At 51.9% G+C, this 14,475-nt stretch overlaps 2 pseudogenes; both read right to left on the bottom strand.

The window, feature by feature from the left end:
- Positions 1–326: 326 nt before the first annotated feature.
- On the bottom strand, positions 327–2,627 carry LOC140214106 (uncharacterized; annotated as a pseudogene).
- Positions 2,628–4,173: 1,546 nt separating this feature from the next.
- On the bottom strand, positions 4,174–5,990 carry LOC126517580 (uncharacterized; annotated as a pseudogene).
- Between the last annotated feature and the right edge of the window lie 8,485 nt (positions 5,991–14,475).

Genomic DNA, 14,475 nt, shown 5'->3' on the forward strand with positions numbered 1-14,475 from the left:
CTACTTATTCGCCCTGGGCGTGGTAGGCACTAGCGCCCGCTGATCCTTCCAGCTTTAGCCCTTCAGGAGCTGTCGCTTGAGTTTTTTTCTAAGTGCGACGCAAATGATACCAACTCTTCCTCCTGCTTGTAGAATAGGCGGACATTTTATGGCTGCAACAGCAGGCTTAGTATGCTCAGAGCATCGCGCTTCAATTGCCTTGTCTCTTATCAAAAGCGGTGAGGTTGCGCGAGCAGCATGTGAGAAACATATTACTACCTCTTCAAAAAAAGAAAAACAAGCTTTTTCAACTTACTGATTACCCGACAAGCAGCCAGGCAGAGAGAGAGAGAGAGAGAGAACAACTTTAGTGAAAATGCCTGCAGAGTCGGTTAGGCTCCCTCCACGCAGGGAGGACAAGCTTTTACCGCGACGCGGCCACTACGTCAATCTCGTGCATTGTGTTCCTCGAGGGCTTGGTTCCTCGCTACTTCCGCGGATCCGAGAGGGCCGCCGCCCCCTTCCTCGGGGTGCTGCCCCCTTTCTCCTCGGTTTCGCGAGGTTGCTGCCTCTCTAGAGCTGCCGAGACCTGCTGGACGGCCTTGAGTTATGTATCTTGGTCATATATCTTCGTTGCAGCCTCTAGCTGCGGCGGGATCGTCGTTTTCTCGCTGGCTTCTTGTGGATTTATACGACAGTCCCAAAGGATGTGAGCCGTGGTGGCTCTCTCCTTAGCGCACAGTCTACACACGTCACTCGCGTACACGCTCGCACACACGTGTTTAGCTAGCACCGGGGTGAGCAGGGACCCCGTCTGTAATTGCCGGTATAACACTGCCTCCTTCCGGGTAAGCCCCGGGTGAGGTGGCGGCATAGTCTGTCTGTTAAGTCTGTACCACTTCACGATCTCGTTGAAGGTGGTCATCTTGTCCTTGGCACTGCACCGCGACCAACACTCCGAGTCGGCCGTGCTTGCAGCTGCGCGGTTGGTTAGTCCTCGCGCGGCCGAGTTGGCCGTCTCGTTGTGGTTCACGTTCCCGCGTTCCGACACGTCACTGCCCATGTGGGCCGGAAACCACTTGATCGCCACAGCGCTTGTGCGTCCGATGTCTTCGGCCTTGCGCAGTATGCGCGCAGCCTCACTACATACCATACCCTTGGCGTAGTTCTTCACTGCCGTTCTAGAGTCACACAACACTGTAGTGCATCCGGGGTCGGAGACGGCCAAGGCGATGGCCACCTCCTCCGCCCGGTGCGCCTGTCGAGTCCGGACGCTCGCCGCGGTCTTCGTTGCACCCGTCGATGCCCCGACAGCCACCACCGCGTATGCGTCGCTGCTCCCTCGGTACTCCGCCGTGTCCACGTAGATGGCGCTTTCTTCTCTGGCGTGGAGGTCCACGAGAGCCCTGGCCCTCGCCAACCTCCGCTCCTTGTTATGCTCGGGGTTCACGTTCCTCGGGATCGGGCAGACCCTGAGCTGTCTGTTGATGCTATCCGGTATAGGTACGTCTTTCTGCTGCTCGCCTTCCCTCGGCTCGAGGCCAAGGTCCCGCAGTATCTTTCTTCCGGTTCTCGTTTCAGAGAGACGCTCGAGTTGCGCCGTTCTCTGTGCTTCGGTTATTTCGTCCAGCGTGTTGTGGACTCCCAGCGCCATGAATTTTTTGGTGCTCGTGCTCCCGAGGAGGCCGAGTGCCGCCTTATACGCCTTGCGTATGGTGGCGTCTATCTTGTTACGTTCGCTCGGCCTCCAGTTGTGGAAAGCGCCCACGTACGTTATGTGGCTAACTGCGAAGGATTGAACGAGCCTAGTCAGGCTCTCCTCCTTCATCCCCGCTCTTCTGTTGGACACTCTCTTGATGAGTCTCATTGCCGCGGCCGCTTTGGCCGCGAGCTTGTTGACCGTTTCACCGTTGACTCTGTTTCGGTGGATGAGCAGCCCGAGCACTCGAATCTTCTCGACCTCCAGTATTACTTGTCCGAACGCTGTCTTGACCGTGATCTTGGGCCGCTCGTACTCGACTTCCATATTCTTTCTTTTCCTGCCCGCTCCTGTCGGTGGAATCACCAGCAGTTCTGACTTGGCCGGAGAGCAAACGAGTCCAGACCCGCCCAGCTGCTCCTCGATGGCGTTGACCGCTTCTTGCAGCGTTGTCTCGATGTGTCCGTCGCTTCCTCCCGGTACCCATAGCGTAACGTCGTCGGCGTAGATGGTGTCGGACTCCCGCTACTCTTTCTAGCCGGTTGGCCACCCCGATCATCACGAGGTTGAAGAGAAGCGGGGAGATCACCGAGCCCTGTGGCGTTCCGACGCTCCCCAGCTTCTTCTCTTCGAGCTGCAGGTCTCCCGCGCAGATTTCAGTGGTCCGTTCCGTCAGGAAGTCTTTGATGTACTGGTATGTCCTTCTGCCCATGTTTAGTCTGGATACTTGGGCCAGGATAGCCGAGTGCCTCACTTTATCGAAGGCGCTCTGCAAGTCCAGCCCGAGTATGGCTCTCTTGTCCTTGGTGCCCGTCGTATCGTCGATGATCTCGTTCTTCAGTAAGATCATGGCGTCTTGCGTCCCGAGCTTCTTCCGAAACCCGATGATGGAATTTGGGTAAAGCTCCGATTCTTCCAGGTAACGCTGCCACCTGTTCATGAGAACGTGCTCGAGGACCTTTCCCACGCAAGAAGTGAGCGAGATCGGCCTGAGGTTCTCTATGTTGGGCGGCCTGCCAGGCTTGGGGATGAGGATCGTCTTGGCTGCTTTCCATTGCTTGGGCAGCCTTCCTTCTTGCCAGCACTTGTTGTAGAAGTTCGTGAGCGTTTCGATGGCCGCTTCGTTGAGGTTCTTGAGCGCTCTGTTGGTAACTCGATCAGGACCCGCGGCGGACCTGCCATTGAGATCCTGGAGGGCAACTCTGACTTCCCATGTCTGGATGTCTCGATCTAGCGTCTCGTTCTCGTTGCCTTGGTAATCCGGGTGTCTTTCTGTGGGGGTGGTCGGTAGGTACTTGGCGTTCAAGCGCCCCTTGACCTCGTCCTCCCCGTGTTCACATATTGCCTTCTGTAGGATTCTGGCTAGGTTGTTGTGTTGGTGGCCCTTCGTCGTGCTTTCGTCGAGGAGGTGCCGCAGCATGTTCCACGTCTTGCCCTTGTGCATCTGTCCGTCGGCTTCGTTGCAGGCCTCGTTCCACTGTTGGGTGCATAGCACCCTGCAGTGGACCTCGATCTGCCTGTTGAGCTCGACGATCTTCTTCCTTAGACTTCGGTTGGTTCGTCGCTTCTGCCACCTCGCCTTTATGGACTGCTTGGCTTCTATCAGGTGGGCCAGCCGACTGTCCATCTTGTCTATCCGTTCGTCCGTCTCCAGCTCTTTGGTGGCTCCTTCCATCGTCTCAACGACGTTGGCCGCCCATTGCTCGATGTTCGTAATGTCCAGTTGCACCGCGGGTAGCGCCTTTCGAAAGGCGTCCCAATCCGTAATGCGATGCTTCCTTATGCCGCTGTTGCCTCGGCCTTCGAGCGGTACGACGACCTCCACGATGTAGTGATCGCTGCCCAGCTCTTGGCCCGTGTTTCTCCATTTTGCTTCTCTCGATCCTCCGTCGGTTTTGACGAAGGTAAGGTCCGGAGTGGTGTCTCTCGTAACCGATGTGCCGATCCTGGTGGGAAAGGCCGGATCCGTGATTAGGTTCACACGTCGGTGGCGTCTTGCATGAGCTCTCTCCCCTTGACCGTCGTTCTGTGGTAGCCCCAGTCTTGGCTCGGAGCGTTAAAGTCTCCGCACACTACGAGCGTATTGCTTCCCGCGACTGTACTCGCTTTGTGGAAGAGTGCCTTGAATTTCTGTTGTCCGTGGGACGGATTGCTGTAGACGTTCACCAGAAAAGTGCTCTCCTTCCTCCTCTTGCCCGTGATTACTTCCACCGTGCAGTGTTCGATGGCGCTTCTGCCGATCATTTCGTGTTCCATGAAGGTGATCCCTTTCCTAACGAAGGTGCAGACCCCTCTGCCCTTGCCCTTGGACGTGTCCCTTTTGCTCGGCGGGCTGTCGTGCGACCGGTAGCCAGGTAGTCTCGGCGTCTCTTCGCTGTGCGTTTCTTGAATCATAATGACGTCTGGTTTCCTCGTTAGTTGCTGCAAGTGTTGCTGCAGCACCGCTCTCTTGCCGGTGAAGCCGTTGCAGTTCCAGTGCCAGACCAAGCGGTCTCTCACTGGCGGTGTGGGTGCTGCTGTACGTGCTGTCCCGTCCATGATTGCTGCAGTTTGGCGATGATCTGTCCTTCCATACCTTGTATTTGTGCTTGTATCTGCGTCTGCAGCTGTGCTTGCATCTGCGCCATCATGTTCTGGATCGTGCTCTGTATGTTTGTTGTCATCTGCTGAACTGCTTGCGCGAGCGTAGTGAGGCGTTCGTTGGTTACCTTGCTGGTCGCCTCAAGACGGTCGAGTCTGTCGTCCTGTTTTTCAATTCTCTCCATTATCTTTCGTTCCTTGGCGCCCTCTATGGCTCTCCGCTTGGGAGCCGGTCCCGCCTCTTTCGTGGCTCTCGGGTCCACCTCGACCTCGGGTTCGTCCTCGGTTATCTCTTCTTGTTTCCTCTCTTGTGCGGGCGTCGACAGTAGCTGCTGCTGTTGCTGCAACCCAATTAATGTCGTTAGCTTCTCGTTGATTTCCTTGATGGTTGCGTCCTGTTCGGCGATTCTCCGCTTTAGCATCTCGTTCTCGTCTCTCAGGGCTTTTACCACCCCGTTCTCCTCTTGGATCTTCTTCGCGGGGTTTTGCGCTGGTGGTTGTCTCCTCTCTGCCATGTTTGCCTTGACTGCGTCGGCCCAGGCGACTCTCTCCCTCGACTGCGACGGTCTGTGGCGGCTGGCACTCCTGCCTCCCTTGCTGTTGTCCCTCTTGCGGCTGCTGTCGCGCTGCCTCGATTCCCCGCGGGGTCTCTCGGCAGACGGCGCTCGCAGCGGCGGAAAGCTTTCCGGATCCGGTTGTTGCTGCATGGCTTCCATCTTGCGTTCCCATTGCCGTTTTTTGACCACGTATGGCATCTTGTTTGCATTCCCTCTCGCCCGTAGGATGCTGTCCCCCGCAGAGCTTGCACTTGGGCTTGCATTCGTGTTTGTGATCCTCGCTGGGGTTCACGATTCCGCAGCCGAAGCACACTCTGGTGTTGGGATTCGGGCATACGTCTCTTCTATGACCGACCTTGCCGCATTGCCTGCACACGTCAAAGTGCTTGCGGTAAAGCCCGCACCTGACTAATATCGAGCCATACTTGACGTAGTTAGGTACTTTCTGTCCCGCGAAGAGTACTATCACCGTGGTTGTATTTCCGATTCTGTGCGCCTCCACCGCTAGGGGGTTGCACGCGTTCACGATGTTTTCGGCTATCTCTTCCGGTGAGTCGTCTACGGCTATGCCTCGGATGACTCCCTTGACCGTGCCGTCCGGCGCCGTTCGGTAAGCGCTGACTTCGTATGTCCTGCCTCCTATGTTAAGGGCTTTGACCTTAGAGTATAGCGTGGCACGCCTCTCGTCCGGGGTGCTGACCACGATGATATTTTGCTGCGCGTTCGTGCAGATGGTGTCTGCTTTGCCTTCTTCCTTCGTTACTCGAGTCGCCGTCATGACGGCCGACATAATTATTGAAACCCCAGTTCTAGCTACGTTGAGACCTCCACGTGGCCTCATGACTATCTTGGTGTCTTCTTTCGGCATGTCTGTCGGCATCCTCGCCGCTTTCGTTACCGAGGCTGCAACTCTCTTAGCAAAGCTGGCCCTAGTCTTGGGTCTAGACTGGCGAGTAATGGCGGCAGACTCACCGTTTTCCTTGCCGGCCATGATCTGCTTGATGCGCTTGCCGGAGGCCAACCAGCCTTCGGCTTCTTCCGGTGTAATGTCCTCTCCGTGAACTTCAATGCACGTGCGCCCACCGAAACTGCCGATGTTCGGTGCTGACGTCATGTTGTCTCCCATTGACGTGGCCACTTCCATTTCGGACGTCATCTTGGTCGTACTCGTCGCCGGGTTAGCCCTAGCGGCCGGGCCGTCGCCACCGGTGGTCGTACTCGTGGGAAGCCTACGTTAGGCTTGGCGAAAAGTCCGCACCGCAACAGAAAAAGTCCTCGTAAATCAAGAGAATCACGTACCGCTCGGTCAAAACTGGTACTGGTCGATGCCGCGCACCTTCGCGCACACTTTGGTACCAATTATATCGCGGTAACTGCAAATTAACACTGCGTGAATTGGCATAATAGCAGGAGCCGATGAGAAGCCCGGCTCTTCCGCAGTCGTCTTCTTCTTCCTCCCCGCAGCCAGGCAGGGTTGCGGCAAAATAAGCGCTCTTTTGCGCTTCCGGAGCACAGGGCACAGAGTCGTAAGGGCACTCTGTGCGCATGCGCCGTGTTTAGAAATCTCGCCGCCAGTTAGCGCCGCGCGGGCCGCTGGCCATGCGCTCGCGTGTTCCCTCTAAGAGTGGACGATATTGTACTTCCTATCTTTCTCATGGTGGCTGAATTATCGCCACGCAGGAGTTTTCTCCGGTAGGTAATTATTCTAACTAGCAGAGTTTAGCAGATTAATTAGCAAGGTTTACCTGACGTTTATACTTTCGTGCAGTGATGTTGGGATAGCAGAAGCTTCTACCTTAAAATACACGATATAATTTTTCGTGTGTCGGAAATGCAGATACTGATTCACGTTTTGCCGCAGATAACATGAGTCAAGATATCATGAGACAAGAGACCAAAGGAGTATGTAAGATACTATGTAACATGCAAGTATCTTCGATATTGCCCAGCACTGCATACAACACAACTGTAGATGGTAATCTCAATAACTGATGTTCCAAATTCACCAAAAGGGCAGTATTTCAAATGGACTGCCAACTTATTTTCAATTAATTTAGCAGTCCCTGCAGAGTTGGCAGTATATTCATGAATTCACACGGCCATATATCCATGTTCTGTGCAGCAGTGGGGTAAGGGTTAGTCTAGCACATACACTCTAAGTAGGTGGCTTTATGCCAACAATTTGTTCCTATCTCTAACGAGCCCTGGCTGTAGCTCAGAGTCACCGTCTACACGGCAATGAACACTTTCAAGTTCACTAACAGACAACCTGTGAGAATCAGCATGAGAGTGCTGACAATTTCTTACCTGGTGGAGCATTAGGAACAGGTACTCATCACTTAATCATGGCAGGTGGGAAGAGGGGGGAGGGGTTAGGTAGGCGCCGCTTTAGCAGCAGGAAAGCAGCAAATAATGACAGGGTGTTACAGCGAATTTGCTTTGTTTATTTCCCGGTTTGCGGATTTTGTGTCGACCACTTTGATCATGTTTAGACGGAACTTAACCGGCGGTTCTTGCGAAGTGAGCATTGCCATCGGTTAGGAACAAACATGGCAAATTGCGTACCTAAGTACGCGTACTTGCGTACCTTGCGTACTTGCGTACTTAAATTGCGTACCTTGGTGCAGTCCCCGAATAACGCTCTCGCAACTCACGCATGCGCACAAGCCACGGGCAAAGGTGGCGCAACTCTCGCGTGTTTCCACCTTTAACGAGACAGAAATACACTCTGTAACAGCGGCCCGTGAACTTGGCAGCACAAATGGTTGCAGTCCATAACATGCGATTCACTATATTTTTGCTGAACTCGCCTTACTTCCATTGCTCGACATTTTGCAGCAGGAATTGATCTCCGCGTGTTAGAGATCATCCGGCGGCATTTGCAGCAGCCGATCGCACAGTTTCAGGATAGAAGTAAGAATGGTTTCTCGCACTTGCGCGCTCTTGCATGATGCAATGTACGTTGCGCCGCCGGCTGCACCATCTTGTGTTTCAAGAGCACAGTGCTGCAAGGAAAAATAGATCACTCGCCAACCCGGCCCTGGGAATGTAGATGTCTAGCGAAGCTGTTAAATATAACCACAAATGCCGAGGGGGACATGCAATGCTTCATTGCTTTAGAGTAAAGGCAGTAATGGTAATTTTTACGGCACGCCGCCGCTGGTCGTACTGCCGTTTTTTTTTCCTTTGCCGCACCTCGTATTCACGCTTCTCTTCGGGAGTCCTAAGTCGTTCGCGTTGCCTACCCATGACGGTGTCACAAGAACAATGATATCTGCTGCCATGCTAGTTATTTTATATACAAAAGGCTAGAGACGCCCCCCCCCCCTCCCCCCCTAAGTCGCAAGCCGCCGTCACCGAGGCTGCTTGCGAAACTGTAATCTTTACTGGGAAACATATGCGGAAAACGTCAAGGACGTGCTTTGCATTGTTACCAAGAGTGCCTTATCATCAATTATGTGGTTCGGACGCTTGTTTTGTGCTTGTTCTTTTTGAAACAAATGAAGTGGTGCATGTTGTATGCGTGGTTCATAAGAATGTATGCACTTTAGGCTTCTCGCTGCTTAGCTTGAAGCCTCCACCACCTCCACCGCAGGTCGGTCTGGTATTCATACCTGCGGCATCCGCCCACATGTTGGAGCATGGATGAATCACGAATCGTTTATTCGTATACGATGATACAGAAAACCAAACAGTGAAAAAATTGCAGAAGCGTGAGCGCTTGCTCCATCAGGACGAACAGTATTTGACCTGTAAGAAAAAAAGTTTGACACGTTTCAGTTCGTGAACAACGGATTGCGCGCGAGCATACGACTGCTGTTCGCATTTTGTGCCTCGCGCGTAGACCGTTTTAATATGCAGGACGCGAATATGCTCAACGACCACAGCAGCGTCGAAGCGCAAAGGGAAATGGTGCGAACGTGGTGGATAACGCTGCGTTGATCTTGAAGGTGCGACGCCTGGTGTGCCAGAGTAAAAGCACATATCCAAGCACGGCCTCGAGGCGCAAGGCCTTACTGAATTGAATCGCTCAAAGAAAAATATGTCAGAGAAACCGCAAAAGACGCCCAAAACACGCACTAGAGATATGATAGCATCGGAGTTTCATTTCAGTATACAAGGAAACATAATTCTGTTGCGCGGAAATTCAAACACAAACCCCTTACCCGAACGGCGCGGACCGATCGGTTCCTTGCAACAGCAACGCGCTCGGCTCCGCGCATGAGCAAGAAAGCTGCGATTGCCGGGAAGCGTGAGAAGCAGTCAGAGGTCTTTGAACTTTATCGTGTCCCAGTCTGAAGGGCGAAGCTTAGGCGCCCTCCAAATTTAGCCGCGAACTGGCACAGCCAGCAACCCGGATTCGAAGCACAAACTAAAGGACGCGAACGCGGAGAAGGTCTTCTCGACACCAAGGAGCCCCCTGCTCCGGTGCTCGCTTGAATCGAAATGACAGGCATAACATCGCCGATTTCATACGCGGCACATGGAGGCGTGCGCATTAAAGAGAGATTTTCTTAAGTGACCGACTGCACTTCAAGGCATCAGGTTCTCGCCTGTGCCAAAAGATTGTTTATGCGATTGTAGTCTTGTTGTTTACTTTCGCAAGCTACGCTAGGAATGAGTGAAACAATAAACACATTATGCGGATCCTGCACACGGTGGGAATCGATGTAAGCGAAGCTTTCTGCACTGTTTGCTATGACCAAACGTACTTAGCAATGACATGCGCGCCACATGTTTATTTCTTTATCGTTTAGTCCATCGCGAGAGAGGTGAGTTGATGTTAGGAGTTGCTTTGCATGCACTCCTATGTTTGTCTGCGTAGTATACAGAAAAGTCATTGTTGTGCGTCACGCATGAGAACCATTGCGAGTGTTGAGAATTGTCATTGCCTAACTGGTTCATCCTGTCGAGGCACAAAAATTAAGCTTTTATTCACTTACGGGGCTGTATGTGCCAAAACCACACTCGTGCGATGAGGCGCGCCGTAGTGGTGAACTGGAGAATAATTTTCACGCCATGGTGTTCCTTAACGTGTCCCCAAATTTTAGTTCTGGGGCGTCTTTTTTATCTTGGTCCAAATGTGGCTACTACCGTCGTAAACGTCACGATCTCGAGAAACTCAATAGCCGCAAATCTACCGGGGCAGGCACATAAATGTTCATTGGACTCGTGACCGCTTTCCTACTGTGGCCTAGACTCTACGGTGCGCTTTAACACGGCTCTGCTTCAGCAGGCCATGCGTAAGTTGTCCGCTTGATAAATTTGCGTTGTGTTTTTTGCAGCAATAACAGAAACGTACCTTGACGTACCTTCGACTTAAATTAATGATGTTCTCCCCAACTGCTGTCGCGTCAATAGTAGCAGCCTTTCCTTGCATTTTCGCATGGTCTGTCCCTATCCTCTTCTCCCTCATTGTGTGGAAATCACGAGCGAGGAGAGGCAAGGCTGTTATTCACTCGTGTCGCGACTGCATCGGCCCTACACTTCCATACCCCCTTCTTACTGTTCTATCTAGCTTCCCTCTAGACGTTCGCGTCCGTAGCTGGGTAAGCGCTGCAGTTTCTGCAATGCCTTTGCACGGCGTCACGGATAATTACAGCTCTTAAGAGATTAGTCCTGCGATGCCAAGGGAGCTCACATACTACGTAATGAAAAGGTCAGAAGGAGTTTTATTGCATCGCCTTTCCTCTCTGCCGCGCTCCTGTCGTGCTTACATATGCATTAACTACCCTCCCGCCCGACCCCTGACGCGGTGTGCGAGACAGCAGCGGCAGCAGCAGCAATAGTGGGGAAGTAGAAGGGAGAGGGAAAGATAGCTTCGCTTCACTAAATTACCTATATACACTCGGTGTCACCCTTGTGTAAAGCGCGGGAGTGGTTGTCTCCAGGGTGCTCAGGAACCAGCCAGCGACATCTAACGGTAGTTGCAGGGCCCAATTGTGCCCAGCACCGGCCGTTGGATGTTGGGCCCAGAAACTAGCGTTGGACGTCGCTAGTTGCCTCCAGAGCGCCCCGGTTGCCGCCGTTCCCGTGCTCTACATAAGGGTGATGTGAACTGCACGTCACAGAACAAGCACATCCTTATATTCAGCTCCTAATGAAGACGACGTGTGTTATAATTCGCTTGACGACCACCCAGGCTGGGGACCCACATATTTGGAATCTCCAAACGGTGTTCCTTCGCAAGAGCGGACCGTCACGACTTGGGTCCTCTGACATCACGAGAGAGCCTTAGATTAGAGGTGCCAAACAGATTGCGTATGCAAGAACTAGGGACCATGGTACTACGCAAGCTCAGACCCCTACCTCTGGACCTTCGCATGCGTAGTACCGCGGACTCTACTGCTCCAATAAGCAGGCCGCTTGCGGTCCTTAATCTAAAGCTCTCTACAGATAAACATCACCGGTTGGTATAAGCCAACGACGTATTCTGCCACATGTACAACTGTACTACAGACGTTGGCTACCTGCACCGATGTTTCTCCAATTCACGCTACAGCTATGTTCAGGGCACTTAAATGCACTGATATTTAGAGACCTTTACTTTTATAGCGGCAACACAGCTTCCGGAAACTCTTAAATTCAGTTCCTCGGACATTTAAAACAGAAACGTGGTTGCATTAATGTCAAATTTGCTTTGTGCAACACCCATATAAATTAATTAGGCTGCCTTTCTCTTTCTTGGTCGCTTCCCACTGCCGTGTTTGTAGTCTAGCTATAGGTTAGACTATGAGACACCCGCGTATATAGTTTTTCGCAATTGTGGGTCACACAGCTTCCGGAAACTTAACTGCCCTATGTCGCGGTTGGTCCATGAAAGAGGTTAGAAACATACACACCCCATATGAAAAAGGGGGGCTAAGTCGTCTGAAAGACCTTCTGACTTAGAAAAATAGCCAGAACGTGAACTACGAGTTGTGTTGGTAGTCGAAATGTAACTGAATTCGCATATCTATTTTGCGACGTTTTAAAGCGAAATCTTTTTACTAGCCATGTCGAGCCGAGTTTCAGCGTCGCCAGCTATTTGACCTTCGTTTGACCGCAGCTGCGCCGCAACCTTCTGAAAGCACGGCACCGAGCTGCGCCGCCGTCGCCTGCTTGGCGCATGCGCTTTCCGCAACTGGGCCACCTCCTGACCACGTGACTTGCCACGCGCCTGGCTAGGAGGAGCGCCGCGTTCGCCTAGTCAGAGCCAGCTTGGCCATGGATGAGAGCGATGCCGGGCCGTCTTCTTTAAGCATTGCGCGGGAACGGGAGGCTTTGAGCCATCACCGTCAAGCAGGGACTGGGATACCGCCCGACGAGCTGCTTCACTGGACAGGGTCCGGAATACAACAGGCATCGCAACGTCGAGTGAGTGAGTGAGTGAAGAAACTTTTATTTGGTCCAGCAAAGCGCGATAAAACGCGCACCCGGCTAATCCCACGACGGGACTGACAGATCTAGTCTGCCGGCCCGATCGCGGGCGCGGTGGACAGCCAGGATTTGATCCTCAAAGACAGGACTTCGCAGGAGCGCGTCCCACTCTTCCTTGGTGAACTTCGGGCCCAGCGACCCGCACTCCCAGAGCATATGAGGCAACGTAGCTACCTCACCACAGGCCACGCAAGACGGCACAACGGTTTTCCCTGTCTTCACGATGATTGTATACCTCAGTATATTAGTTACAGCTAAACCAAAGGTTAATTAGGTGAAACCACGACTTAACCATGCTGAGCCAAACTTTCGCTTTGGTAATGCAGGGTTAGCTTAGCTAAGCCGCAGCCAATTTTAAAGCGATAGCGTTGAGGCTCCGGTTCTTCGGAAGAGACGGTGCCGTCTACAGCATGTCGAGAAACCCACGTCACAGTCACGTGATGGCCCAGACGCCAAACTACGTGCGCGTGAAGCTGCAGCTAAACGCCAGAAGTGAAGCGTCGCATCGAAAACCACGGATTTGGATCGCGACCGACGCGCAACAAGAGGAGGCTAAGCGACGGAGGCCTCAAGAATACCCAGCAACCAGCGTTATATCCGTAAACTGCACAGTGCAACAGTTCACACTCAACAATGCAGAACCTCTTCTGTGATAATCGTTATAAACGAATGAATGCGAACAAACAACAGTGAGTGTGAAAGAAGAAAAACCACAGAAGGAAAACAATTCAGCTATCGCGTTATGCCTTGAAAAGCGCAGCCTAGGTGTCCCGTATCTTTTGTGCAAAGCATTTTGCGAGCATTTTGTGAAGTTCTCCAAGCGCGCTGAAGCTTTTCAGAATCATACTAAAAATGAAATCCTTAAGACAGAAATATCAGAAACAATTGCACACTTTGAAGCATTAAATAAAAATTACTCCAGTTCACTTAGGGTTCTAAATAAGGTTCGCTGTACACTGTAATGTTTACCCTTACGTTCTCATGCCAAATATATAATGTTTGCAACCTAGCTTCGTAGTTTCAAAAATGTCTTTGAAGACGGTTCTAGCACTGTACCTGTTGAAAAGGAAGCCCGTTTAAAGAATTACCTACGTGAACGGCTCCTTAAACACCGTATGTTTAGTCATCATTAAACAGAGCTTTGGATGGTCATGCACTTCCACAGAGTAGAATGACACTGAACTTTTTGTGAACGGAACTGTGCGCAACTGTTTTTACTTATGCTCAGCTTCCCTTTCGACATGTACTTTAGTAGAGAGGTAAGCGCTGCAGTTTCTGCAACACTTTTCAGGGCGTCACGAATAATTATAGATTTCAAGAGGCTAAACCGGCGATGCCCAAGGAGCTCACATGCGACTGAAGGGAAAAATTCCTACGGAAGGGACCACTTCCCGGTAATGTTAAATTTATTACGTCAACAAGAATGCCCTCCACATGCCCCCCCGGTGGAAACTAGCCTTCGCCGAATGGAATCATTCTAAGGAATCCACCTACTTATCACGACGTCTTATCACCGACTTTAGCATTGATTAAGGAGTGGCGTATTTTACTTGCTTTATGCTCGACGCAGCAGAAGAGTTCATTCGACAAACACAAGGTCGGTTACGTAAAAGAAGGGTCCCCTGGTATGATGAGCAGTGCAGACTGGCACGAAAGAAAGAACACAAGGCATTGGGTTTGCTGCGTCGCTCCCCCACTGCAGAAAACCTCATCAAATTTACACTGGTAAAATCTCCGGAAAAGCGCACGCGTAGACAGGCAAAGAGGGCTAGCTGGGAGAGCTTTCTCTCGAGCATCCCATCCTACACTTAAGAGTCTACAGCATGGACTGGCGTAAGAAAGCTGAAGGGGCACGAAATCCACCCATTGCCCATAGCTGATGACCGAGGGGCTACATTGGAAGACCAGGCTACCGCTCTGGGCGAACACTTCGACTATGTATCAAGCTCCGTACATTAGACAAAATCATTCCTTGAATAAAAACAAGTAGCTGGACTTAAGTCACTGCACCGTAAATACAGTCCTAATGAAACATACAACCACCCTTTTAATAGTCGCAAGCTTAGCTGCCTTGAGCCCATGTAGAAACTTTGTACCGGGAACTGATAAAATATTTCGCAGGTATTATTCTAGCATCAAAGATATGTCTATTTTTTTTCACGCTCTCAAACGAAGATGGTTGCTGAAATCCGCAGAGTCATCAATAACTGTTTCCGCCATAAGTGAATAAAGTAGGAATGC

This window comes from Dermacentor andersoni, chromosome 11 (genome assembly GCF_023375885.2).
Source record: "Dermacentor andersoni chromosome 11, qqDerAnde1_hic_scaffold, whole genome shotgun sequence".
Classification (NCBI taxonomy): domain Eukaryota; kingdom Metazoa; phylum Arthropoda; class Arachnida; order Ixodida; family Ixodidae; genus Dermacentor; species Dermacentor andersoni.